At 34.2% G+C, this 27,665-nt stretch overlaps 1 protein-coding gene across 1 annotated transcript in view; it reads right to left on the reverse strand.

Moving 5' to 3' along the window:
- Positions 1 to 21,805, reverse strand: part of LOC149897281 (uncharacterized) — a 47,581-nt gene extending 25,776 nt beyond the window's left edge. Inside the window, exon 1 of the mRNA XM_090116585.1 lies at positions 21,757 to 21,805. The gene's annotated coding sequence lies outside the window, so the exon portion shown is untranslated. The remainder of the gene's footprint in view (positions 1 to 21,756) is intronic.
- Between the last annotated feature and the right edge of the window lie 5,860 nt (positions 21,806 to 27,665).

Raw genomic sequence — 27,665 nt, forward strand, 5'->3', positions numbered from 1 at the left:
TATTCAACCTCTCACATATTTTGCCAATACAAATCAATCTTCAAAAAGACGCCAGCGTTGTTTAAATACTTACAACCTGTGCAAGTGTAGTGTAGGTGTAAGTATCATTCTTTTGAACAATCGGCCATTGAGGATCAGTATCGGAACAACATCCGATGTTTGGCAAGGCACGTGCTACGGTCACCATGTTGGATGCAACGTGACTGCTATTATAAATAGCTGTTTAAATTGACTTCATTTATGATAATGGTTGCCTGGTTGTGCAGTTGATTGTGCTAGTGTTGTTAGTTTATTCCGCTGCTTTGTTTTGTCATATATTGTACCTAGTATGGGTGGAGGATATTATATTTAGAAAAGATACTATAATCAAATTTGGAATTAACCCTACAGTAGTCGCGCATCTAAAAGTGACGTATGAGGTCGCGTGGTCTATATGGGTAGTTATACCATTTTTTAATCAAAAAAATTCACAAATAAATTAAAAAGTCTTTTTATTTATTTTAAATCTTCATGACTAAATATTTTCTATTTAAAATAATCGACATAACATTTATTACAATCTACAGGGTGTCACACTATTGGTATACTAAGCGCGAAGGAACTTGTAGTTTTGCATACACTGATCACGTAAAAAATACATAAACAACAAAATTATGTTAAAATTTTTTTGATATTTTTTTCCTGAAAATCCATATTTTCTTCTCTAGCTTCGCGCAGCCGTCATATCCCGCCTCTCTAATGTGAGCATTTTGTCTATGAAAACATAATCTTAAACGATAGCTCACGTTCTAGTGGCAAAAATGGCCGGGTTGCTTGCTATGGGTGTACACATAGAGTTTTAAGATTTCATCTATTTGAAAAAAAATGCGTCTGGAATTTTTTAAGTATTTTTTACGTACTTAGCGTATGCAGAACTATAACCTCCTTTGAGCTTAGTATACCAACAGTGGGACACCCTGTATATCTTTTATGATTAGAAATAACAACTACAACAAAAAGTACTTACCTCTTTTTTAGTCGTAAACTCGTAACATCACATAATTAATATCATTTTATGAGATCAAAAAAATATGTACATAAAAAACCTAGTCTAATCAGTATTTTGAAAACAAAATAAGCATACAAAGCTCTTAAAATATCTCCAATATTTCAATATCATCTTCGGCATGATAGATACGTTTGGAATGTCTCCAGTTTATAGAGACTTACGATAGCATTATTGGAATTTTAGTTAAATTCTCAGTAGCTGCCTGGAAACAGGAATTTTGCTGTAATAAATAAGGTAAATAGACTTTTTGAACATATGTGTCTATCACAGGTGTCTATACAGTGTATATTGTGATTTGTGTCTTCAGCTTTTGATCGGTTATCCATACTAATATTATAAATGCGAAAGTAACTCTGTCTGTCTGTCTGTTACTCAATCACGCCTAAACTACTGAACCAATTTACATGAAATTTGGTATGGACATATTTTGATACCCGAGAAAGGACAGCGGCTACTTTTTATTGCGAAATATGTACCACGCGCGAAGCCGGGGCGGACCGCTAGTAACTTATAAGACGTTTTTGGTGAAGTTTTTTACTTTATATTTTTGGCACTCATTCACAGTTTAGCCACGTTTAGCTTTTATTGGTGTTATCGTAACTTTAGTTTATGCCTTTACTAGCTGTGCCCCGCGGTTTCACCCGCGTGGCTCCGCTCCTGTTGGTCTTATAGTTCGATGATAATATCATCGCGCTTTAGGCTATATATGTATGTATAATATATAGATCAATCGATCGATCGATCAATCAATCAATAATCTAGCGATCAATCAATAATCGATCAATCAATAATCGATCAATCGATATATCGATCGATCAATCAATCAATAATCGGTCAATCAATAATCGATCAATCGATCAATCAATAATCGATCAATCAATAATCGATCAATCGATATATCTTTCGATCAATTAATCAATAATCGGTCAATCGATAATCGATCAATCAATAATCAATCAATCAATAATCGATCGATCGATCAATCAATCAATCAATAATCGATCAATCAATAATCGATCGATCGATCGATTGATCAATTATTGATTGATCGATCGATCGATTGATCAATTGATCGATCGATAAATCGATTGATCGATTATTGATTGATCGATTATTGCTTGACCGATTATTGATTGATCGATTATTGATTGATTGATGGATTGATCGATTGATTTATCGATTATTGATTGATTGATCGATCGATCGATTGATCAATTATTGATTGATCGATTATTGATTGATTGATTGATCGATCGATCGATTATTGATTGATCGATTGATCGATTATTGATTGATCGATTATTGATTGACCGATTATTGATTAATTGATCGATAGATATATCGATTGATCGATTATTGATTGATCGATTATTGATTGATCGATTATTGATTGACCGATTATTGATTGATTGATCGATCGATATATCGATTGATCGATTATTGATTGATCAATTATTGATTGATCGATTATTGATTGATCGAATGATTGATTGATTGATTGAATGATCGATTGATTGATTGATTGATCGATCGATCGATTGATTAATTGATCGATCGATATATCGATTGATCAATTATTGATTGATCGATTATTGATTGACTTATTATTGATTGATCGATTATTGATTGATCGATTGATTGATCGATAATTGATCAATCTATCAATCGATTGATCAATTATTGATTGATCGATTATTGATTGTAAAATTATTGATTGATCGATTATTGATTGATTGATTTGATTGATCGATCGATATATCGATTGATTGATTGATCGATTGATCGATTGATCGATTGATTTGATTGACCGATTATTGATTGATCGATTGTTGATTGACCGATTATTGATTGATCGATTATTGATTGATCGAATGATCGATCGATTGATTAATTGATCGATCGATACATCGATTGATCAATTATTGATTGATCGATTATTGATTGACTTATTATTGATTGATCGATTATTGATTGATCGATTGATTGATCGATAATTGATCAATCCATCAATCGATTGATCAATTATTGATTGATCGATTATTGATTGTAAAATTATTGATTGATCGATTATTGATTGATTGATTTGATTGATCGATCGATATATCGATTGATCGATTGATCGATTGATCGATTGATTTGATTGACCGATTATTGATTGATCGATTATTGATTGACCGATTATTGATTGATCGATTATTGATTGATCGAATGATTGATCGATTGATTGATCGATTGATTGATTAAATGATCGATCGATATATCGATTGTTCAATTATCTATTGATCGATTATTGATTGATTGATTGATTGATCGATCGATCGATTATTGATTGATCGATTATTGATTGATCGATTATTGATTGATCGATCGATCGATTGATCAATTGATCGATCGATATATCGACTGATCGATTATTGATTGATCGATTGATTGATTAAATGATCGATCGATATATCGATTGTTCAATTATCTATTGATCGATTATTGATTGATTGATTGATTGATCGATCGATCGATTATTGATTGATCGATTATTGATTGATCGATTATTGATTGATCGATCGATCGATTGATCAATTGATCGATCGATATATCGACTGATCGATTATTGATTGATCGATCGATCGATTGATCGATCGATATATCGATTGATCGATCGATCAATCGATATATCGATTGATCGATTGATCAATTATTGATTGATCGATTATTGATTGATCGATTATTGATTGATCGATTATTGATTGATCGATTATTGATTGATCGAATGATTGATCGATTGATTGATCGATTGATTGATTGAATGATTATTGATTGATTGATTGATTGATCGATCGATCGATTATTGATTGATCGATTGATCGATTATTGATTGACCGATTATTGATTGATCGATTATTGATTGATTGATCGATTGATTGATTGATTGATCGATGGATCGATTGATCGATCGATGGATTGATCGATCGATATTTAGTGTACAGAGGCTGGGGTCTTCAAATTAAATACCGGATATGCTGAACTACTTTATTACATTCATAAATTTATACTTTATTACACTTAGGTAGGCGAGTGGCAGGCGACTGGCTCTCGCAGGAGTGTCGCCATTCGCCGCGCCACAAACCGCTGAATTTACGATATTCGATTACTGCGAATAATAACACACACTACATACACCCCCTTCTAAAAAAAAAAGACGGGTTGCACTCCGGGAGTGCCGGCAGAAATGAAAACTTGATTATTAACGTTCAGCATGTTTGATATTTTGGAATGGTATCCTTACGCATGGAATATAAGGGCTAAAAAAAATCCGTCTTACGCTTTTTCGATCAGGCGACGTGTCCTGACGCGAGTTTAAGATTTTATACCCAACGCCGCTAAAGAAGTTTTCACTTCAAAAAGTTATTGTGGGTTATCCATAAGAGATAGACATATACCATCGCGGACTTTTCTGTAGAACTTTTTACAATATTTTGATAAAACTCGTAGGGTTCAGCATGCGTTTGCAATGTAAGCGGAAAAAATGTAACTATTTACGACATCACATTAGAAACCTCAAAAATAACAGTACTTCTCCACTATTTAATGGATGTTATTATACATATAAACCTTCCTCTTGAATCACACTATCTATTAATAAAAACCGCATCAAAATCCGTTGCGTAGTTTCAAAGATTTAAGCGTACAAAGGGACATAGGAACATAGGGACATAGAAAGCGACTTTGTTTTATACTATGTAGTGATGTCTATGTAGTTTTTGTTCGTTGTTGTTTCGTGCCAAATAAACATTTTAAATTTTGAATACGACTGATCATAAACCTGGTGGTAGCCATTTAAATATACTTTATTCATACAATTACAGGTCCAGTAGCGGATAAATGCGAAGCAAGTTCTATTATTAGCTATTCTAGCTTTCGCCGACGACTTGCAATCCTTTCGGATTTATTTATAAAATTCAAGGATATAAATAAGGTTCTTTTTCATATAAAACATTTGAAGGTACTTTCTTACATAAGTATGTATTAATCGTATCACACAATATACCTAATTTATGTGGGCGGAGAAAGGTACGTAGTAATTATTTATTTATCCGTTAGCCCATAGCTCAGATCTTGCTGTGAATCAGTTTATTGAATTAAAAAAAGGGAGAGAATAAGAGACTAGCGATAAAACTACTTAATACAACATTTTAGTAACCATAAGTTCCAGTACTAAATCTTTTCCGTTTTTTAAATTTTGTAACATATTTTCCACTATGCTCGTTTACAAATCGAAAAAAAAAAAACAAAAAGAAAAACTACAAATCCCAGGAATGAATCACACGTTGGTGTTAACAATAACATTCGTGATGTTAATGCCAAATATTGTGACTGAGGAAGTAATTTCAGGAACAATGTGTCCATGACGAAAATCGTTAAGGCGTTACCCGGCAATTTCGACTATGTTCAACCTCTATAAAGTCTGGTACAACATAAAGCACAATACCGAAAAAAATATATAAAATAGGATGGTCTTTGATCTTTAATTTCTCGCGAGGACTTTTTTCCAAAGTTAATAGATTTCTAGAAAAAAAATGTGCCGTGGTCATCGATTTTTCCGCAAATACTCTATAAACTTCGTAACCTGCTGACTTAGAGCTCTGAAAATTTTATGTTTAATAAATTATCAGTTACACAACAGTCCCTGACGAGGATTTTTTGTTTCACTGATTGGTATCTTTTTAAATACAAAATGCGAGGAAAAAAGAAGGTACAGCGGGAGAGGTTTGAGATCCGTCAAGTATGGTCAAGGTTATTAGCGCATGTATAAGCCTTAATAGTGTTTATTAGCGATAAATTATCTTCGATAAGCAAATGCCTTTACGTTTGATCTACGTTGGTTACATCATTGTTTCTAGGAATATTGAATATTGTCGTCTAGGAATATGAGAAAAAATAAGCCGTTAATACAAAACTATAATTTGTCTCTGGAACAAATATCACTTAATGTATCCATCCTCACAAACTTGCATTTCACCTTAGTTAAACCACATAATAATAACTAGTAACTAGCGTTAACTTTATTCATTTATGTATAAGATACGACTTATATTATATCCGTTATATTTATTGCTCGATTCCAAAATTTCGCTCAAGTTTTATGGTTTTACAATTCTACGATCACGAGTTAAAACTATGACTAGACAATATTTCTGCCAATGACTATAGATTGGATTTTATTGGCTTCATATCTTTATGCGTTTGTTTCCTGAATGTAATATAAAATATTCCATTGCTTTTGATTTGCCAATTTTTTCCATTCAACTCGGGAAGTATCATATTGATTTTGGCCTGTCGCGGATTTATTGAAACAAACAGTTTTTCCTTGATTTTTCCATTCAGACATACGTAAACTGTTATATTTTTAAATTCTTCAACCACCATGAACTTTTTCATAATAGAAATGACAAATTTCAACGTAAACATTTTGTTTAACATAAATTATGATGTATAGCGACGTCATAATACTACTACAATAGATCAATAAATATTTCGTGATTGCTCTTAAAATATTGACTGAATTCCTTTGTATTTATGATCTTTAGGTATATTTGAGCAAAGTTTTTCTTTGTGACGTAATGTTTTTCAGCTATGTTTATATACAGATACGTACCTATCGATATCGATACGATAATTTTACTCGCACGTCTGTCCATTCAAACGTTAAACCTCTCAAACGGATTTTTAAATAATAATAATTAAATTTCCACTAAGTACCTACATATATTGTAAACCTATATTATTTCCTTAAGTATGTGTAAATCATCAATACTACTTACATAAACTACTAGGTATTTTATTAAGAGAAATTGTAGGTCGATTTATATTCTGAACTAGCTTCCGCCCACGACTTTGTACGTGCATCCCCGTTTTTCCCCGTTCCCGCAAGAATTTCGGGAAATCCTGTTTCCTAAGGCCTGCGGATGCCTACGTCCTAACATCTACCTACATGCCAAATTTCAGCCCGATACGTCCAGTGGTTTGGGCTGTGTGTTGATAGATCACTATATCAGTCACCTTTGAGATTCAGAAATTTGTATACCTATATCGTTTAGATGTAGCATTCAGGCATAGAATACTTAATAGAACTAACGCTAATTCAGGCATAGATTTCTGGTGCCAAGCAAATCCGAATTATTAGCAAATATAAACCATAATAGTGCTAATTGTGACGAAAAATGATGCATTTGAAAGCAGTTAGAGCAAATATTGGACTCCTTTATATTAATACATTTAACTTCGGTCCTGCAAATTGGTTGTCACGTGCATTCGTGAAGTTTCAATATATTCGCAATTAGAAAGTATATTTTAGTGTCGACACTTCGAGAGTTTAACGATCGGATTCGTCAGATGGACGAAAATAACTGCATCGCAAATATTTTGTAATAGAGAGATATTTAGAATTATTATTTTATACTATTGATTTCTTATCCTAGTATAATATTATGATGCACGATGTTCTTTGGTGATCATCCTCGTAAACCTTGATAATGCTTGAAAACTATGCAGAGATAACTATGTAAAAGAAAATCTTATTTCACTAATAAACCTTACCTTATAATCTCTTGAACTAAGGATTCGTAACTAGAAGTTAATCTCACTTCGTAAATAAAACTTACCTTCTAATATCTTTACTTAAAGGAGCATTTTATTATCAACCACGCCTTTTTCTTTGAGCCCTCCTAAAAGCGTAGCTTAAAAGTATAACGGTAAAAGACCATCCACAAAGCATGCGATCACGACAAGCAAGCATGACGCATGCATTTCGCAGTACTGTCCCAAACCAATTCACATGACTCCAACCACTTGAGTACTAGTTCATACCGCTTAGAACGTGTATCTATGGTCAAATGAATGTTTATTGGGTGATTTTTTTCATTATTCATAGTATCAAACGACAATTGCTAATATAAATACAGCAGAGCATATAAAGTGTTGGCCGTATTTAAGATACCTATTTATCCTCCTGTCTTTCTCTTTGTATGTGTCTCCTTTTTAGGTCTAACGTTACGAGCAATATTATCCTTTCGCTTAGAGTTTAGTCAGTTCATTGTAAGCTTTTATGAGGAAGCTTCGTGAATGGAAGAAAATAGAAATGCTAATAGACCCAATACTAAATATGCCAATACTATTGATGATCTTATTCCCGAGCATTGATTATTGGAAGTAAGGCTGAATAACGTGCCAGACGCCAGTTTAAACTAAACACAACACTATGATACAACTTTGAAAAGGTAACAGCAAAAGAGGTAGCCAGAAAACTTTACTTAAACATCTCTAATCCATACTAATATTATAAATGCGAAAGTAACTCTGTCTGTCTGTCTGTCTGTTACTCAATCACGCCTTAACTACTGAACCAATTTGCATGAAATTTGGTATAGAGATATTTTGATACCCGAGAAAGGACATAGGATAGGTTTTATCCCGGAAATCCTACGGGAACGGGTTTTTCTTTGAAAACGCGGGCGAAGCCGCGGGCGGAAAGCTAGTCATATATAAATTTTAGGAGATGGAAATGTTCGTTTAGGAACCATACTGTACCATGTCTCTAAATGACCTCACTGTTTCTACGCCAAAGTGACTGACTGAAATCTAGAACATACAGCTATGTAATTAGCGTTACCCGATTGCCTTTTACCAGTATGTACTAGTTATTAGAACATCTTCATACTAACGTTTTTATTGCTCATAAGTGGGTTGAAATTAAGACAATGACTATGAGATAGCCGTAATACAATTGCTGATAATATGTTCTGATCGATTTCCTGAATTAATTAATATTGTAAGATCACAAGAATAAGAAATGAAGACGAAGAAGAAACCAGCATTGTATATTAAATAGGTTTTACAACGTTTAACAGACAAAATATACCTAACACATGCTTATGATTATGAAACTTAACATGAAATTTCAGTCTCCTTGAGGAATAAATAAATAAATAAATACACTTTATTTAGCACCAAATAAAAACAGACAATATACTTAACAAAAAGAAAAAGACAATATAATGTATAAAAGCCAAAAAGGCGGCCTTATCGCTACTGAGCGATTTCTACCAGGCAACCTATGGAAGGAAATTATATTCACATAGATAATTTATATATAGGTTTAAAGAATCATTTATTCTCATTTAAAGACTTAAAGCTAATTACATGAGAATAACATAACAAAGTAAATAAATAATCTAACAGTCGTCCGGGCACAGCTATTCCAAAGGTAGGTGTTTTATTCCAGAAGTGATTGGTCATTAAGTATGTGATCAGCTAGGCGCTTTTTAAATGTATAAATCGATTCAGCTGTTTTTATATCATTGTTTAGTTTATTATAGAATTTGGCACCTTCAAAAGTAATACATTTCTGTCCATAGCCGGTCCTGACCTTCGGTATGTCTAGATCCTTTGTGTTACGTTTAGAATAAGCTGGTTTACTTTTCGTGAAAGTTAGTGCTGTATGTATGTTCTTGTCTAAAATTTTCTTAATAAGAATACATGTTGTATATTTATATAATTGTTTGATGTTCATCAGTTTTGTGTCTTTATAAATTTTGATTGACGGTGTTAGGTAATGATAGTGATATAATATTTTAATTATTTTATTCTGAATTATTTGTAACTCTTTTAGTTTGTATTTGGGAGCACTTCCCCATACCTCGATTAAATACATAAGATGTGATTTTACTAAGGAATTATAAATATTTATGCGGACCTGTTTAGGAAGGCATCCTACAACCCTACGAAGTGAGCCAGCAAGGGATGAGAGTTTAGATTTAACATGGTCTATTTGAATGTTCCAGGACAAGCCACTATCTATTCTTAAACCAAGATATTTTTCATTACTTTTTTGTTGAAGTGGAATTCCATTCAAAGTAATTGGCACATGAGGTGGAATTTTTTTATTTTTTGCTTTAAAAATAACATAGGATGTTTTTAATACGTTAACAGTTAAGAGGTTGTACTGAAACCATTCAAATAAGTGGTTGAGGTCTTCCTGAGCTTGTGAAATAATATTATTTATACATATGCAGCCAGAAGGTCTACTAATAATCTATTACTTTGTAGATAGGTACTCCAAGTGGGTCACACCTTGACATTATGTTTGGGTCAGTTATTACCATGGATGCGAAGATAACAACAGAACGAGCTTTCATATCTTCTTCTCTAAGGTTATACTGTATACAGTACCGTAGTTTACATATTTAATTTTGATAATAGGTATATGTACCAACATATAAATGTATCATGACATTTGAAGAAGTCTTTAGATGCTGCCAAAACAACTCTTACTTTATTATAGCACAGACTAATTATAGTAATTTTAAATTCAGGCAAGTATAGAAGATTGTGTACTTTTTATGACTTTCATTCACCTTTCGTATGGCGTTTGAGGGAAATTTCCAAATGAAAAACTGGTAGTTAGCACTAGTATAATAAAGTGTTTAAGAATTGATGGATGGATGTTTGTTATTTTTTAACGCAAATATTCCTAAACTGATCTACATGAAATTTGGCACAGGCATATCTTATAGTCTAAATTGGCAAATTATTTAGGGTATCACGCAAATCAATTCCGTAATCATTCAAAATTCTGGATATTGAGTGATTCATGTCTATTAGTTCTTACTTCTTAGTAGGGGTTTAAACTAGTTTTGTACAAAAATAAGCTTTTGAATTGTAGCATCTTCATGTTTTTACTACCTACTAAGATTTGTCGAATTCACAAAATATAGATGAGAGCTGATCAATAATAATTAAACTACAGCCTACAATACAAAAGTCAGTTGTTATCAACATACCGGATGGCCTTATTTCCTGATGATAATCTGCAGAATTTCCAAAGAATAATATATGAAGTGGATACTTTAAAATCATTTCTATAAATAATTTAAATCTTATCATTAATTAAAAAGGGACAATTGACCTTTAATTACTGAAATATGGTTCTAATTTACGTACATACATTGGCAGCATTCCACGATCACTATACCCTGAGGCTATAGCATAAAATTTTATGATATACTAGCTTTCCGCCTGCGGCTTCGCCCGCGTTTTCAAAAAAAAACCCGTATAGTTCCCGTTCCCGTGGGATTTCCGGGATAAAACCTAGCCTATGTCACTCAGAAATGATGTAGCTTTCCAACAGTGAAAGAATTTTTCAAATCTGCCAAGTAGTTTCGGAGCCTATTCAATTCATACAAACAAACAAACAAACAAAAAATCAAACCTTTCCTCTTTATAATATTTGTATAGATCGATAATTTACAATCGTAAACACGTAGTACCATCCCACTATCACAGTATTACAATATTATTTCCTACAGTAAGGAATCGCCTTTGATGTCGCGCGATGCCGCCGCCAGCGTAGGTACTTACGCTGCCACACGAAAATACGCTAGGGTTGCAACAAATGGGAAATAAAACAATTGTGATTATTAATATTATGATGAAATCATTTATTCATATGTACATTCAAAATAATTGCGATTATTAAATCTGATGTAAGTAATTATTTGTTCATTAATATATAATTACAGATATTGCACTGCTAAATATTATATTTACGTGGACACTTTATTTTTGGATGTTCTTAATTGTATATTATAACATGTAACTAAGTAATGCATTCGCATTGGGATGTACAATCTGATTAGAAAATAATGAGGACAACATATACATAGCTTTGATTTTAATTCAATAGATACAATTAATACAATCTTTCTGAAATATTGTTTCCTTCTGGGATTTCAATGTAGATTTACATCCGTAAACGGAACAATTTGTGCGCGCCATAATAGAATATGTAAGTACCTATGTATAATAAAATTATTACACAAAAAATACGACTGCGTCGTCCTTTCGCGCTAGGTAAAGCAAACTAAGCGTGTTTGCTTTACGCGGCCCGCGTCGCCCGACCCCCGCCAGTTCCCCTCCGTTTCTCTGCACAAGTACATTCGTCGCACTACTGTAGGATATATGGTAATACTGTGCCACTATTCTTACATCACTATTATTTGCGTTCACGTAATCTAACCTACTAAGCAATGAGGTTATGAGTCTGTTTTCACCTATTTACTATTTAATAGCGAATCGCAACTGCAATAAAACAAAGGAAATATCTAGTTTAAACCTACGTAGATGAGACGTACTGTTTGGTTCAATGTGGTTTGTATTGGAAAATAATTTGTTTGTGTCGTGACGTATTTTACTGATGAAGCAGTAAACCCACTTTTCTAAATTACATGCAATAGGACTATTGCGCTGTTAATGTGCTGCAGAATTATAAATAGTTTATCAGTTATCTTCTCCCACATTTAATATTATATAACAGGATGATGGAATTTAAGAAAATATAAAAGTTACATCTATCTTTAGGCGCTGACTCCACGAGCGAGAGAATCGCGACGATTCCGCCCTGATATCGTCGGATAATCTCCACGAACGAGCGATTATTCCGCCGCGTATCGTCGCGAGTCGTAACGGAATCGCAGCGTTTTCGCAGCGACTCGTAACGGTATCGCCACGTTTCCTTGAAGAGCACTACGAGAAGACCAGAGGCAACGCTGAAATGACGCTGCGTTTGACAGCGCGCCCGCTGCGCGATCGTCGGGAGCGCGTGGCGGGCCCGCTGCTGGTCGCGGCGGGCTAGCGACGATGTAGAGGTCCGCGCCACGCCGGCGTGCCGCCGCCGAGAGACCCCGGCGCGCCGCCGCCGCCGCCGGGTCACAGAAAAATTGGCGCCGAGTTCAAATTTTGCGCGCGAACCATGTGTCACGCACGCGTTGTTGTCTACAACACGGCAACGTCGCATCGATATAGTAGACAATGTCTACTATATCGATGCCAGATGTTTTACTCCAAAAGCTAGCCAAAAAACACTCCAATAGATTTATTGATGAGGATGACGACGTCGCTCAAGAGTGTTGGAGATATTTGGCTACGGCTAACCCTTCAGATTTAGGAGATGTAGAGGACAACATTCTTAAGTTCTGGGAACAAAAAAAAGTTGTTTTTCCTTGGCTTGCCGGATTAGCGCGATCGCTTCTATCTATCTCAGCTACAAGCACGCCAAATGAAAGGGTTTTTTCTGTAGCTGGGCTAGTCTTAACTGCGAAGAGATCGCGTCTAAATCCTGCAAAAGTTAACAAAATTATTTTTATCCATGATAAATGATAATTATAAACATGATTTGTTACAAATCAGTAACATTCATTGCTATGCAGACGACAGTACGGGGGATGCTCTTTATCCCGGCCGTGCAAACACCTCAAAGGAAAGCCTCAATGAGAGTCGAAACAAACTTGTGTCTGAAGTCGAGTCTTCTCTCTAAGAAGTCTCGGATTGGGGCGAACTTAATCTTGTCGAGTTCAATCCCCTAAAGACACAGGTTTGCGCGTTCACCGCTAAAAAGACCCCATTTGTCGTAGAACATCGGTTTAAGAGTACTCCCCTTAGTATATCGCTGAAAATCGGAATCCTCGGAGTTGAAATCTCGAGTGACGTTTAATTCCGCAGTCATTTGGAAGCGAAGGCTAAATTAGCCTCGAAAAAACTTGGTGTGCTCAGTAGATCGAGACAGTACTTCAAGCCGGCCCACCGACTTCAGCTGTACAAGGCTCAGGTGCGACCGCATATGGAGTACTGTTCTCATCTCTGGGCCGGAGCCCCACGGTATCAACTCCTTCCTCTTGACCGCATCCAACGTCGAGCAGCTCGAATTGTCGATGACCGTAGGCTTTCCGATAGGCTCGATCCACTGTCAGTGCGAAGAGACGTTGCGTCTCTCTGTATACTGTACAGAATCTACTATGGGGAGTGCTCTGAGGAATTGTTCCACCTTTTACCAGCCGCACAGTTCCACCACCGGACCACACGCCGTAAAAACCAGTTCCATCCGCACCATCTGGATGGTTGACGCTCCACCACTGTCCGCTTCACCCGCAACTTCCTTCCGCGTACGGTGAAACTATGGAACGATTTGCCACCTGCGGTGTTCCCGAACAACTACGACATTGGGGCCTTCAAGAAAAGAGCTTATTTGTCCATAAAAGGCCGGCAAAGCACCTGCTAATTTGCTTGCTCTGACATAACATTGCCAATAAAATTATTGACAATGTTTATAATTATCATGTTCATCACTAAATAGTTAAGCTACTTGATTTTAATAAAAATAATTCTTTTATTAAACTTAAAGAGAGATTTTTCTACTACCCGCCCACCCCCTAATAACTTTAAAAATAACTAGCCCACGCCGGCGACGCCGCGCCGCGCCGGGTGCCGCACCCGGCGCGCCGCCGCTGGGCTTTTGGACTGCGGCGCGGACCTCTACGACGATGTAATGACGTTTCACGCGCTTATTGCCACTCGTCGCATCGCGGCGATAATATCGCCGTGTGGAGACGGTTCCATAGAGAGTGTATAGAAATGCGTGGCACGACGATAATATCGCCGCGATTCTCTCGCTCGTGGAGTCAGCGCCTAAGTATAAATTAATATATTATGTATAAACTAACGTTTTGCTTAAATGTTTATCTACTTGTTTAGGTAGTAAGTATGTACCTTTTCTGTGACCTTTTACAATTGCTTTATAAAGAAAGGCGTACGTGTAAATACTAAGTCGTATGAACTCTAGTCTAAAAATAACTCAAGAAAGAGCCACAGATTACGTCTATTTATACATCGGTAAACACGGCTTTTCTCTGCGTAAAAGTAAAGCAAATAAAGTACTAAAAATAAATAAAAGAAACTCATTATTACATTATCGTTTTGTGTAAATAACATGTTTGCGAAACATCAACTAAACAGAATACCTAATAATGCCTAAAAATAAAGCAGGAAGCTGATAAGGATGTGCATTGTGAACAGATCATGTCCCGCATCCATGATTGAGCGGATATTTTTAAAACTAAGATAACTAAAACTTTATTTGCATCCGAGGTTGTTTCAAGGCTGTTAAAAATGTTTTTCAATTGATCAATATTTTACGAACATTAGACAATAATTATGTTTGTGCCAACCCTGCAATTAAACACTTAATAGTATTAAAAACTAGCGGTCCGCCCCGGCTTCGCCCGTGGTACATATTTACGTTTTCTCTACATAAGAACCATCCTCGTACTTCAAGGAATATAATAAAAAAAGAATTATCGAAATCGGTTCAGCCGTTATCGAGTTATGCGCTTACCAACACATTTTGCGATTCATTTTTATATATAAGATAGTTATGAAAACAAACAAATAAAACGTTCTCGTATAAAAAGACAAAGGAAAATCACAGCAGGGATCAAGGACTTACGAACTGTGAAATGTATCAAGGACAAATATTTACTGGGTGACTTTGTTCGCGTGCGTACACTAAAGCCTTAAAATCCTTTCATGATTCATTCTTTGATATAAACATACCGAATAAAATCCAGATAATAAGAACACATAGGTACACACAGTATTGTTACAAAGCTTGTATCACAGACTAGCTGCGCTTCGCGGTTTCACCCGCATTGCTTCGCTCCTGTTGGTCTTAGCGTGATGATATTATATAGCCTTCCTCGATAAATGGGCTAACACTTCGGCGAAAGAAAATGTTTTTTTTATTATGTAAAGAATGAAGAAATGAATGTAGTTCTATTCTTAAATAGAAATAGTAGCGCTATTTCAATACATTGTCTCAGGTCAGGATGGCCGAGCGGATAAGTTTTCAAATCGGACCAATAATAGTTCCTGAGATTAGCGCGTTCAAACAAACAAACAAACAAACTCTTCAGCTTTTTAATATTAAGTATAGATAATATAATACTATACTAGTACTTGTACTACATCTACAGTGCAAAAAAAACATTAACCCGTTATTGTGTGTAACACATATGTGAAAACAACAGTTACCTAAATTATCTAGGCTATTAGGTCTCCGCTTTTTGTTGTTGTTTACAAGTCAGACCGGGAACGCAATTATGAGAATTACAACTATACATATAAAATACTACTTTTTGCAACTGGTTAAAAATGTCCTTCATAACGGAATTGTCAATCTTATATATAAAAATGAATCGCAAAATGTGTTGGTAAGCGCATAACTCGAGAACGGCTGACCCGATTTCGATAATTCTTTTTTTATTTTATTCCTTGAAGTACGAGGATGGTTCTTATGTAGAGAAAACGTAAACATGTACCACGGGCGAAGCCGGGGCGGACCGCTAGTCTTATATATAAAAATGAATCGCAAAATGTGTTGGTAAGCGCATAACTCGAGAACGGCTGAACCGATTTCGATAATTCTTTTTTTATTATATTCCTTGAAGTACGAGGATGGTTTTTATGTAGAGAAAACGTAAATATGTACCACGGGCGAAGCCGGGGCGGATCGCTAGTTAACAATAAAATAACGGTGTTTTATTTATAGTTCCTATCATTTTTAGGGTTCCGTACCTCAAAAGGAAAAAAACGGAACCCTTACAGGATCACTTTGTTGTCCGTCTGTCCGTCCGTCCGTCCGTCCGTCTGTCAAGACCCTTTTTCTCAGGAACGCGTGGAGGTATGAAGCTGAAATTTATAACAATTACTCAGGTCTACTGTCCCTTGAAGCTGTGAAAAAATCAAACTTCTAAGCCAACGCAATCAAAAGATACAGCCGTTTATGCCGCAAATTTTTGACACTTGCAAGGGAATCAAAACCTACAGGGTGCTTCCCGTGAACTCAGAATCTTGAAATTTGGTACGAAGCAACGTCTTATAGCATAGATAAAGGAAAAATTACGAAAACCATAAATTTTTAGTTACATCACATACGGAACCCTCGGTGCGCGAGTCCGACTCGCACTTGGCCGGTTTTTTACGTGTGGGAATACGAAAAACAAAGTTTCTCACCAATACAATGCGTTTGAACTAGCAGTCGAATTGTTAATAGTGTCACTGTGTTACCATACCAAAGTGTTGTTATGAATAATTGAACAATAAATAGGTAATAATTGAGGTATGTTGTAAGTAATAAACAAATATGTAGATTGAATTTTGTTAAGAACAAAGAGGGCATTGTGCTGAAAACTAAGTAGTTACCGACATTATGAAAATCTAGTCACGTGAGTCATCTATTTATAGAAAAACAGAGCTCAGAATAGAATTGGAACTTCTTAGATGCCTGAAATTTACATATCTTTAGAACATCAATAAAATTCAAGTAGCTTCGAAAATGTATTCCTTTTTAGAGTACCATTTATTACTTGAAATAGGTACGTAATATAAATTCATTTATAGCCCAAGTGGGGTCTCCAATTTAATGGCCAGTAAAATTGAAAGACATTCGTCACCGTCAAGGGAAGATCAATTTTAGGTATATCACTATTAGCAGTACGCCCCGGCTTCGCCCGTGGTACCTACATGTTTAAACTATCCTATCGCTCAAGTTGGATCGAACTGCACATGGTGTGCGAATTTTATTATAATCGGTTAAGTGGTTTAGGAGTCCATTGAGGACAAACATTGTGACACGAGATTTATATATATATATATATATTTAGATTAGATATGATTTAGCAAATATTTATTTGCCTTGTCTTCCGGATAAAAGATCATGTTACGTGTATAAGTATTTCGTCTTCTTTGGTTATGTAAATGAAAATTGTTACACATTCATATTTTATTTAATAAATTTGAATCTATCTATCGTAATCTATCGAGGAATTTTTAGGAGGGCTGTAGGCAATATATATTATCATCTGTGACATGCATAATATTATCATTACGCTAAGACCAATAGGAGTGGAGGAATGCGGGTTAAACCACAGGACATAGCTAGTATATAGCATTATTTCTTTATAAATATTATTTCGTATCGCCTCATGAATTTTGAAAAGCCGTCGAAATCCCTGCGCTCATTGAGTTATGAATGGACTGCTGTATTTTATAAAGAAACCAATTTATCACTAGCTGCGCTTCGCGGTTACACCCGCGTGACTCCGCTCCAGTTGGTGTTACCGTGATATATAGCTATATAGCCTATATAGCTTTCCTCGAGAAAGAGAGAAGAATTTTTCAAAACGGACCAGTAGTTCCTGAGATTAGCGCGTTCAAACAAACAAACAATCAAACAAACTCTTCAGCTTTATAATATTAGTATAGATAATACACACGGACACCGAACCTATGTCTACGATAATAATCCTTACTAATAAATAAGAGCGCGCGAAATAATTTAGCCAATTGCTAACATTATATTACGTCCCTAAAGTAATTATACTGACATTTCCTATGAAAAATTATTCATCCAATAAAACGTGTTGTTACGTCACATCAGCGTCACCTACCGTTCCTGGTAATAAAACTCATTCCCCTGGTGATATATCGCTTAATTAAACTCTGGAATTAGAAAGTTCTACGTACGTCTACACACGGGTGTAATGTTTTCAGCTGAAATCTATTCAATTGTTTTATTGATTCGAGAGAACCAATTTGAGGAATTCTGAGTGAGTGTAGAGCTATTCTACGTCTTTTTGATGTGATTATTTAGGCGCGGGTCAAACATAAGCGGCGCGGGCGCGGGCGTGCCATAAGCACACGTCTTGAATCTGTTTTGCACCACGTCCTTCTTTATACATTTTGTATGAAAGAATTTTGGACAGGCGTCGAGACGGCACGCCACGGTTGCGCCGCCTTTCCAAAATTATTTCATACAAAATGCCAATTGCCAATAGCGCACCCGATGCACGCCGGCAGCGCGCCCGATGCGCGCCCGTGGCGCGCCCGCAGTGCGCCCGATGCGCGCCGCGCCGCTTGTATAGAGCTTGTATATGTCCCGACTCCCGCGCCTGTATTGTATTATGTATGTACTTATTCAGTTGAGTTATATTTGATCTACTTTATTTGAATGCATTTTTAGTAATAATATTCCTTAATGAACAAGATTAAAATTATAATTTCAATCTTATTCATATGAGGCATCGTATTTCAACAATTTCGATATTTCAGATTTTAGTTTCATACATCTATTTGAGTTTAAGCCCAATTTTCTCTGTTGTTCTAAATCTGAACAAAAACATAGAGTGATAATTAAAACGTGTTTGTAATTATTAATTGTAGTATTTCTGCCTTCTGGATATTACTCCTACGGTCCTACCCCTTTCTTATTCATTTACAACCCCCCTTATCCGTAATATTCCTGTTCACTTCTTATAAAAATGTTGAGCCGAAAGCCAATATTTCAAAAGCCCTGAAGCTAGAGTGGTTAATTGAAATATTTCAGGTCAGTCGTTCAACCTGTAAACTTAACTGGAGCGTTGGGGTTACCGACACTCCTTTTTCCATGAACCCAATTTCATCAAATGGCATTTGTAATAATAATTGTGACATTTGATCTGTTTTTCATGGAACAGGGAGTGTCATTGGCTAGAAACATATTTCATAGAACATTTTAAAGGCTAGTTAAAAATTTCGTGGGATAGTGTTTAATTTTATTAATTACATATCTTTACAATAACACCAGTTTATACTTTTATAGTATGTTTATAGTGATGTTTTTGTAACCGAATTCTGTCTAGCATAACCAATATTATTATAATGATAATATTGTATAAGTACATGGAGATAAGAGGTATAAATGTACACTCTTATATCGTATTGCATAATAAAATCTGGAAGGTAAAAGGAAATAAAGTACATTTTTTCTAGAATCTAGTCATTGAGAATTTGGATTTATTCCATTCTAATACCAAAAACTAATACCACTGGTATTTGTTTCAACTCATATTTTTTCTATTCCGAACGGATACCACTTTTTAAATAATTTAATTTAATGTACGAACGAATACCAACAACTTGAATTTGGTACAGTCAGCGCAGTCAAACCTAATCAAAGTAAATTTGTTTTTCAATATTTTTATGTAATCGTAATATAATGCTTAAAACTTTCCAAATTCACTTCACTCCAATATTTTTACAAAGGTTAGCATAGGTAAGAGTAGTTTTAGTGAATCATCTTGCTATTTTTTTTACCTGCGAGAAAGGGTGAGTTTGCTCTATTGTTCCAAAATTCGAAACAACCAATCAGAGTAAAGTATAATTCTTAGATTATAAGTGAATTATTCATATATGACGTTTTTGCAAAAAAAAAAATTGCTGATTCATTGCTATATAGGTGAAGAATGACTGATTTGATTAAACAAAAAGTTGATTTTCTTTGAAATTTTACAATTGTTAGGTAAGGTTAGAATTCATTGCAAAAAAAATTGCTGATTCATTGCTATGTAAGTGATGAATGACTGATTTGATTATACAAAAAGTTGATTTTCTGTGATATTTTATAATTGTTAGATTTAAAGTGAATTTTTCATATTAGATATTATTGCAAAAAAAAATGCTGATTCATTGCTATGTAGGTGATGAATGACTGATTAGATTATACAAAAAGTTGATTTTCTGTGATATTTTACAATTGTTAGATAAAAAGTGATTTATTTTTGTTAAAAATTTACCTGACATAGTTGTTATGAGATAGGTAGACGTGAATAATTACGTACCTGTCTAATAATAACTATGTCAGATAAATTTCAATATAAATTAAGAGTTAATTTTTTGAGATATTTTGTAATTTTTAGATTGTAAGTAATTAGTAAATTCTTCCTGTTTGATGTTTTTGCTAAAAAAATATTATACAGGTATAGAGAGGAACTAAAATTATATTTTATCATTGAACAAGACGTTTGCTAACAAAATTTGATTTTTTTGGAGTTATCTGTTTTTTTTTTCAATTAAGGATTTTTACTGACTGTACCTTATATCTTTGAACTTGTTTTGGTATTAGTTTAAACAATGGTATCGGTTCGGAATAGAAAAAAAATATGAGTTGAAACAAATACCAGTGGTATTAGTTTTTGGTATTAGAATGGAATAAATCAGAATTTGAGAGCGAGAATGCGTTTACTCAAAAGATAAAGAAAGACGGATCATTCTATTGGCAAGTTTAAACAATCGGTTTTAATAATAGATATCCTTATCTGTATAACCTATCAATTAAACATTGTAATTATAATAACACTATAAATACTCAATTTATTAAACTGTTTTATTTATGTTTAAAATACGTCTTATTTAGATGTTTATAAAACCATTTCTTCCTCGGAGATAACTAAAAATTTTCCACTTTAATCTGAAATTTACAATGTTATCAAAGTGATTTATTTATGTAGGTACACCGGCGCTTGCTCTAATTACGATTTGTTTTATTATTTATTCGATAAATGTTTATGAATTCATTCATAATGAAAAATGGTTTTTTCCAGAAACATTTGATAGGGTATTTTTATATTATAATTAAACATAAGTAACAATATTAAAATTAAACACGCGTTACATTTTACACATTGTTCTCTTTAGATAACTTCTCAAGGTGGAACATAAGTTCGAATTCCTGTTAGAACATGACCTAAATAAGCGTCCTCAGAATTTACAATTTCGGATACGACCAGAAATTTGCAGCACTAGACCTCGTTATTGCAAAATAATCCGGAAGCCATGCCACTGCGAATAGCGAACATTAAGATGCATTAATGATGCAGTATCTATGCAGTTTCATAATTTGAACGCATCATTGTTCTATAAATTTCCGAAAACTTACATTCAAAGATCTTTATTTGCAAATACAAATACAGGTACAGGTGGAACCAATGAAATTAAGACTAACCTACCTGATTGAAAACTCTAGATTTTCACTCACCTTTTCGTATTGCAACACTAGTATATTTACTTAAAATGGCAATAAATAACTTTTATAGCGCAGTTGGCGCTTTCAGAAGTAATCAAGTGCTCTTGAATACATCTCGTAAAACAATTTGAATAAGATTTTTGTCCTAGTTTCTTGACACCAATGACACATTTACGTAAGCTTCATACCTTGCTCCACTTCTCTACAATGTGAATATCCGAACAATAATGAAATGTTTTCAAAAGTTACTCTTGGAGTAAATATTACATAGTTACCTTTTTAAATATGTTGGTTTAAAATATTGTTAATATATGAAGATAGTAGAGGATAATTATTTCTCTAATTGTATTGGCGCATACTATCCTGATAGTTACACCAATACGGACTTAAACTAATGATACGTACTTAAAAATATTTCTTTACAATAAACAACAAATGTATACAATATACATTATAACTACATACTGTTATATACTTTTATAATACTTTTATGCATACGACAAAGGCGTTGGGTTATTTATTTGAACACCTAAAATCAGAGGAACTAACGCAGTGTTCAATTATTTGTGTATTTCAAGCTCAGTCAGATTTTTATTCGGAGGTTTATAATAAATACTCAGATAATATTAGACCCTTTTATTATTCCCTCATCTATTGTAAAACAATCATCATCATCCGCTAAAATTGCATGAAAGTTGAAAATTATAGTCTGCACATAGCATATGTGCATTGTGCATATAGCTTGAGGAAATAACATATTTAACAGAGAAAAAAATAGCATGTTATAAATTAGATATGTGAGAAGGTATTTAATTAAGCAGTTTATTAAATAAAACAATATTATTATTGTAAATGTTGACTATATTTTATAATAACAAAACACTTCATCTAAGTTATGTCAAGACTCAAGAGTCAAGACAAATTAATAAACTACATATTATCTAATTAAAATCAACTACTTCAGAATACACTCCACGAAGAAACCATTGACATTTTGTATCGTAAATAAGTTACAATAGAGTAGCCTATATTCAGTGGCCGAACGATAATGCATTATCTATACTAATATTATAAAGCTGAAGAGTTTGTTTGTTTGTTTGTTTGAACGCGCTAATCTCGGGAACTACTGGTCCGATTTGAAAAATTCTTTCGGTGTTAGATAGCTCATTTATCGAGCCATTACCATCACGCTACGACCAACAGGAGAGGAGCCACGGGGGTGAAACCGCGCGGAGCGGCTAGTTATTCCATAAATTGTAATTTGTAATGAATGACCTTTAATACCTACTAAAGCTAGGGCTGTCTACAATTTTGAGAAAAATCATTAGTTTTATTGAATTTTGAGCAGTAGCTTAAAGATAGTTAGTTCTCGTTCAGTTTCCTTATTGTACATATTTTTATTTTTACCTAATAAATTAAGAAGTTAATAAAAATTACAAAGAAACCAACATATTATAATCATGCTTTTTACACTAACATTTTTGACTAAATCGTCTTGTCTTCTTATATATAAAAATGAATCGCAAAATGTGTTGGTAAGCGCATAACTCGAGAACGGCTGAACCGATTTCGATAATTCTTTTTTTATTATATTCCTTGAAGTACGAGGATGGTTCTTATGTGGAGAAAACGTAAATATGTACCTCGGGCGAAGCCGGGGTGGACCGCTAGTAATCTATAAAAATTATTCCAAATTTGTCTCGTAACTCAGTTTTAAACCTTAACTATTTTAGTTAAGTTATAAAACTTTAAATTAAAATATTAATTGAAATTGTTTTTACTTTTTAGCAGATTATAAAACTGTAACATTACATACCTAATATCGTATTATTCTATAGACTTATAACCTACATACGAATAAAAAGACACATAAATGTAACTAAATGTATATTTAATTAACATCAATTATAATAATGACCTTTGTCCTACGAATTACCCACAATAAATAGTGGCAGCCCTACATTAGGGCCTGCCTTGACACACATTGTACTCATCGATTATCTAAATCGTTCAATGGGAAGTACATTGATTATACTCATTTAATCGATAGTATATTATGTATTATAAATTATGGTTAATACGCAGTTGCCTCTCTTGTTATTTTTTTCTATTTGAGATGTAATGAACCCAAAAGGATTTAAAATTTTCTGGTCAAATTGTGGATATGATATGACTTTTATACCTACTCTATTATATTATAGCTTTAAAACATACAGACATAAGTAAACGAATATAACAAACTGGCAGAATAAATATCACTACATAGTATAAAACAAAGTCGCTTTCTCTGTCCCTATGTCCCTATGTAGGGACATACATACTACTACATAGGGATGTATGCTTAAATCTTTAAAACTACGCAATGGATTTTGATGCGTTTTTTTTTAATAGATAGAGTGATTCAAGAGGAAGGAAGAGGAAGCGGGCGAAGCCGCGGGCGGAAAGCATGAATGCAAAATAAGACATTCAAATTACAAACTTTAAAACCCGTACGTATCTTAAGAAAAATGTGAAATTACTCTACCCAAACTCTTCACACGCCGGACGCGGAAGGTGATTCAGCGAACTTCGTAAATACTCCACTATTCAACATGGACTGCAGTTTAATTTCCATTCTCCAATATTTCATTTACATAATTCTTTTATGTCTCAACAGATCTTATATCACAACAATGTCTAGACTTCAAGTTGTCTATAACGAATCGATAGTCGCTCGCTCACCTTATAATCCAATTTATGTACAGTTAATAATATTAACCTTATCGCTGATTATGATTTCGAGGAAACTATGATAGAGTAATAATCGATAGTTAATGGATACTTCATTTTTTATAGAATTAAATAAATAAATAAAAAAACACGTGTTTTTTGTAATCTGTATTTCTTTCATTTTAGATAAAGCATTAGTTTAGCAACTGCATTGTACCAATAAATAAAATTACGTCATTAGATTAAGTCTAATTGATTTCGTTTTATGGAGATGTCTAGATATTTTACAATCGTTATTACAAGATATAGTTCTGTGATTACAAGCCATAATTTGTCCGCATAATTGATTTTAATCAGAGTGGTTCACTGATCTGCTATTATAGATTTTGAAATTACTCAGTTCACATTTACAAGAATAATTTAATACTTATATCTATAGATACGAAATTAATTTTATATAAACCCTTATCCTGAAATATTGATAACAATCACTCATAAATATAGTGTCCAGGCAAACAAATGACTAATACTAGGGTGAGACGAGTTCGTGAAATTATCTCGACCACTTAGATTTTGGCGGCAAGCCAATATAGTATTTCTCCGAATGAGTTGCTAAAAGGCAAGTGTAAACTGGCCGTGTTTGTGTACACTTGGCTTTATGGACTGGGTTTGGACTTTGGACGTCATTCCGAAATACTAGAATACTGAATAATACGATAGCTATATGGCGGCGCTTATTTAAAAGCTTTTACTAATTGGGTGTAGGTAATCCTACTACATAATTTTGGAAGCGTTCAAAAGTTTGTGACGAGTGACTGATGGATGGATGTTTGTTGTATTTAATTTTTCATGCAAAAACAGCTGTTTGGTTCTACATGTATTCCACGCGAGTGGTGCCATGGGTACCAGCTAGTCCTAAAATAAATCAGAAGATATTATTATACAGTTTCACATAATAAGGATGAACTACTGACCTACTACTTTTATGCGCAAATCATCAAAATACGAGGAAAAATTTATAACATTAATATATTTCCAGTCAAAACCAACCCATTCCCTGTTACGCCATTACCGCAGCGTATAAAAACTTGATAAAAACACTCATATCCTAAATACAGATACAACAAACTTAATTGACATAAACCACAGATTAAATCTAAAACGAAAAGCTCCAGTTTTCTCTATATAAAAGCATAGCCATTAATACACGTCTCGTTTGCTTACATACGGCCCACGCATTCTTAGTAACATTGGATTCTCCCAAACACTGATTATATTTGCGGAAGCTTTGATCGCAAAAACCGTGCTGACAGGGTATATTTTATTTTTGTACTATGTGTGGAATGAATCGTATTACACTATATTTTATCTAAGTGTTCTCTAATGTATACAAATAGATAGATTTTGTTTATTTGTAGAGGTATATCGGAAACGGTAAAACATGTCGTGTGGATAGTGCTTTAATTTAATGAATTTCGCAAGTTAAGTATCGCAAATACATATTTTTATCAAACATGTGTTTCTGACTGATATGAAGTCATTGTACTTAATATCACATTTTGTTACTGATATAATGTTTTAAGTATTACAAGGTAATTAAAATGAGTTCAATCATTCTTTACAATCGTTATACTTATTAGTTTTACAAGCTTAGCAATTCATAGAACAAGTAGTTAATCTTAACACGATACTAACTTTAGAGTCCGTCAGTCAGCACTAAGAGAAAATAAACATTCGCTTGTCAAAGTGAGATCAAAGGCTGGTAAGTGACGATACGCTATTTTGTTTACGAGTCGCTTGTGAGTCGTGATTCAATGACCTCTTGGCGGCAAACTGTTCAATGTACACTTGATTTATGCAAGTCTATTAATTGATATGATATAAACAGATTATAGACGCGTCAGCTATATTCTGAGCGTATTTCGGTAATTGACGACGATGCTAAAATATATAAGCGTGCGATGAGCAATGAGTTTTGCACTAAAATACTCGATATTGTAAGCTAGTTTTTCATGGCTTCGCTCACGTGAGCTTTACGCTTTAGCATTTTAATTTTCAATCGAACAGCGTTGTTTCAATTAAAATCAGTTCAGTAGTTTAAAATATAGAGTTCAATATATATAGAGTGCATATGCAGCAAGCACTCTACATACCTACAATATACTTACAGGGCGTACTTGTAGGTATAAAATAAGATTATGTAAAATTATCTTTCTTCCCGCGCACTACAGACATCTGGAACCAGAGGCGGCTCGTGACAAAATTTTATGGGTGTTCACTTGAAATAAAACACTGAAAATACATGGTGTAAAGCAGTACAATTTATCAAAAAAATTACTTATAAAGAAAATGCATACGTGATACGTCTTTCTTTTTGGTGTGCAAAAATACCTATAACTTAAAGCGACAAGACCGATAGACGCCAATTGCAGTTCATTCAACAAATGGTACCGAGATTGTGAATGTTTTTTCATCTTGATTGAAAGATGAGCTAAGTCGTCAACGCCCGTTTCAGTCCAAGCACTCTCACCTCCGCCGGCCGCGCCCGCTTTAAATAAAAGACACGGAAAACAAAATAGTTTGTTGCTTTCATCACAACCACACAACCACGGTGTTTTCACATATTGTTCAGATTTAAACACACGCGTATATGTTTTCGTTTTTGTCGTACATTTTTGCGTAAGATCAAGTTCAGGCCGTGGCGGTCCCTTAGCTTTACATTCAAGCCGAATTTGTAACGTTTTATCACACTTTTTAATGAACGCCACATTATAATTATTGTTCATTTTAACACTCACAAGTAATACTGATATAACTACAGGCTATTTCAACACGTATTTTATAATTTTAATTAGAAAATTGCATGAATCGCGCGCGTGCATTGAAGTTGACTCGAGTGTTTTGTTTATATTATAGAAGTGGTAACTGGCAACCTCGCGCGCAATCGCTGTCCTGCCTGGCGGTAAAAACGAACCGGCAACGTTTGCGGGTGCGGCGCTCCGAATTTTGCTACTTTTCCATAGAAAATCTTTTGTTTCACGCGCAGGGCTCTGGCAAAACCCTCTCTTTCACTCCTATTGGATTTCGTATTAGGAAATGTACTAAATCTTTTTTCATTGGAGCGCAATCGTGAGCGCTCCGCTTCGCGCGTTACATAATACAGTAGGTATTATACAGGTGTAT

This window comes from Colias eurytheme, chromosome 26 (genome assembly GCF_061535395.1).
Source record: "Colias eurytheme isolate Ceu_HAF_F1 chromosome 26, ilColEury1 Martin Lab GWU primary, whole genome shotgun sequence".
Taxonomy (NCBI): domain Eukaryota; kingdom Metazoa; phylum Arthropoda; class Insecta; order Lepidoptera; family Pieridae; genus Colias; species Colias eurytheme.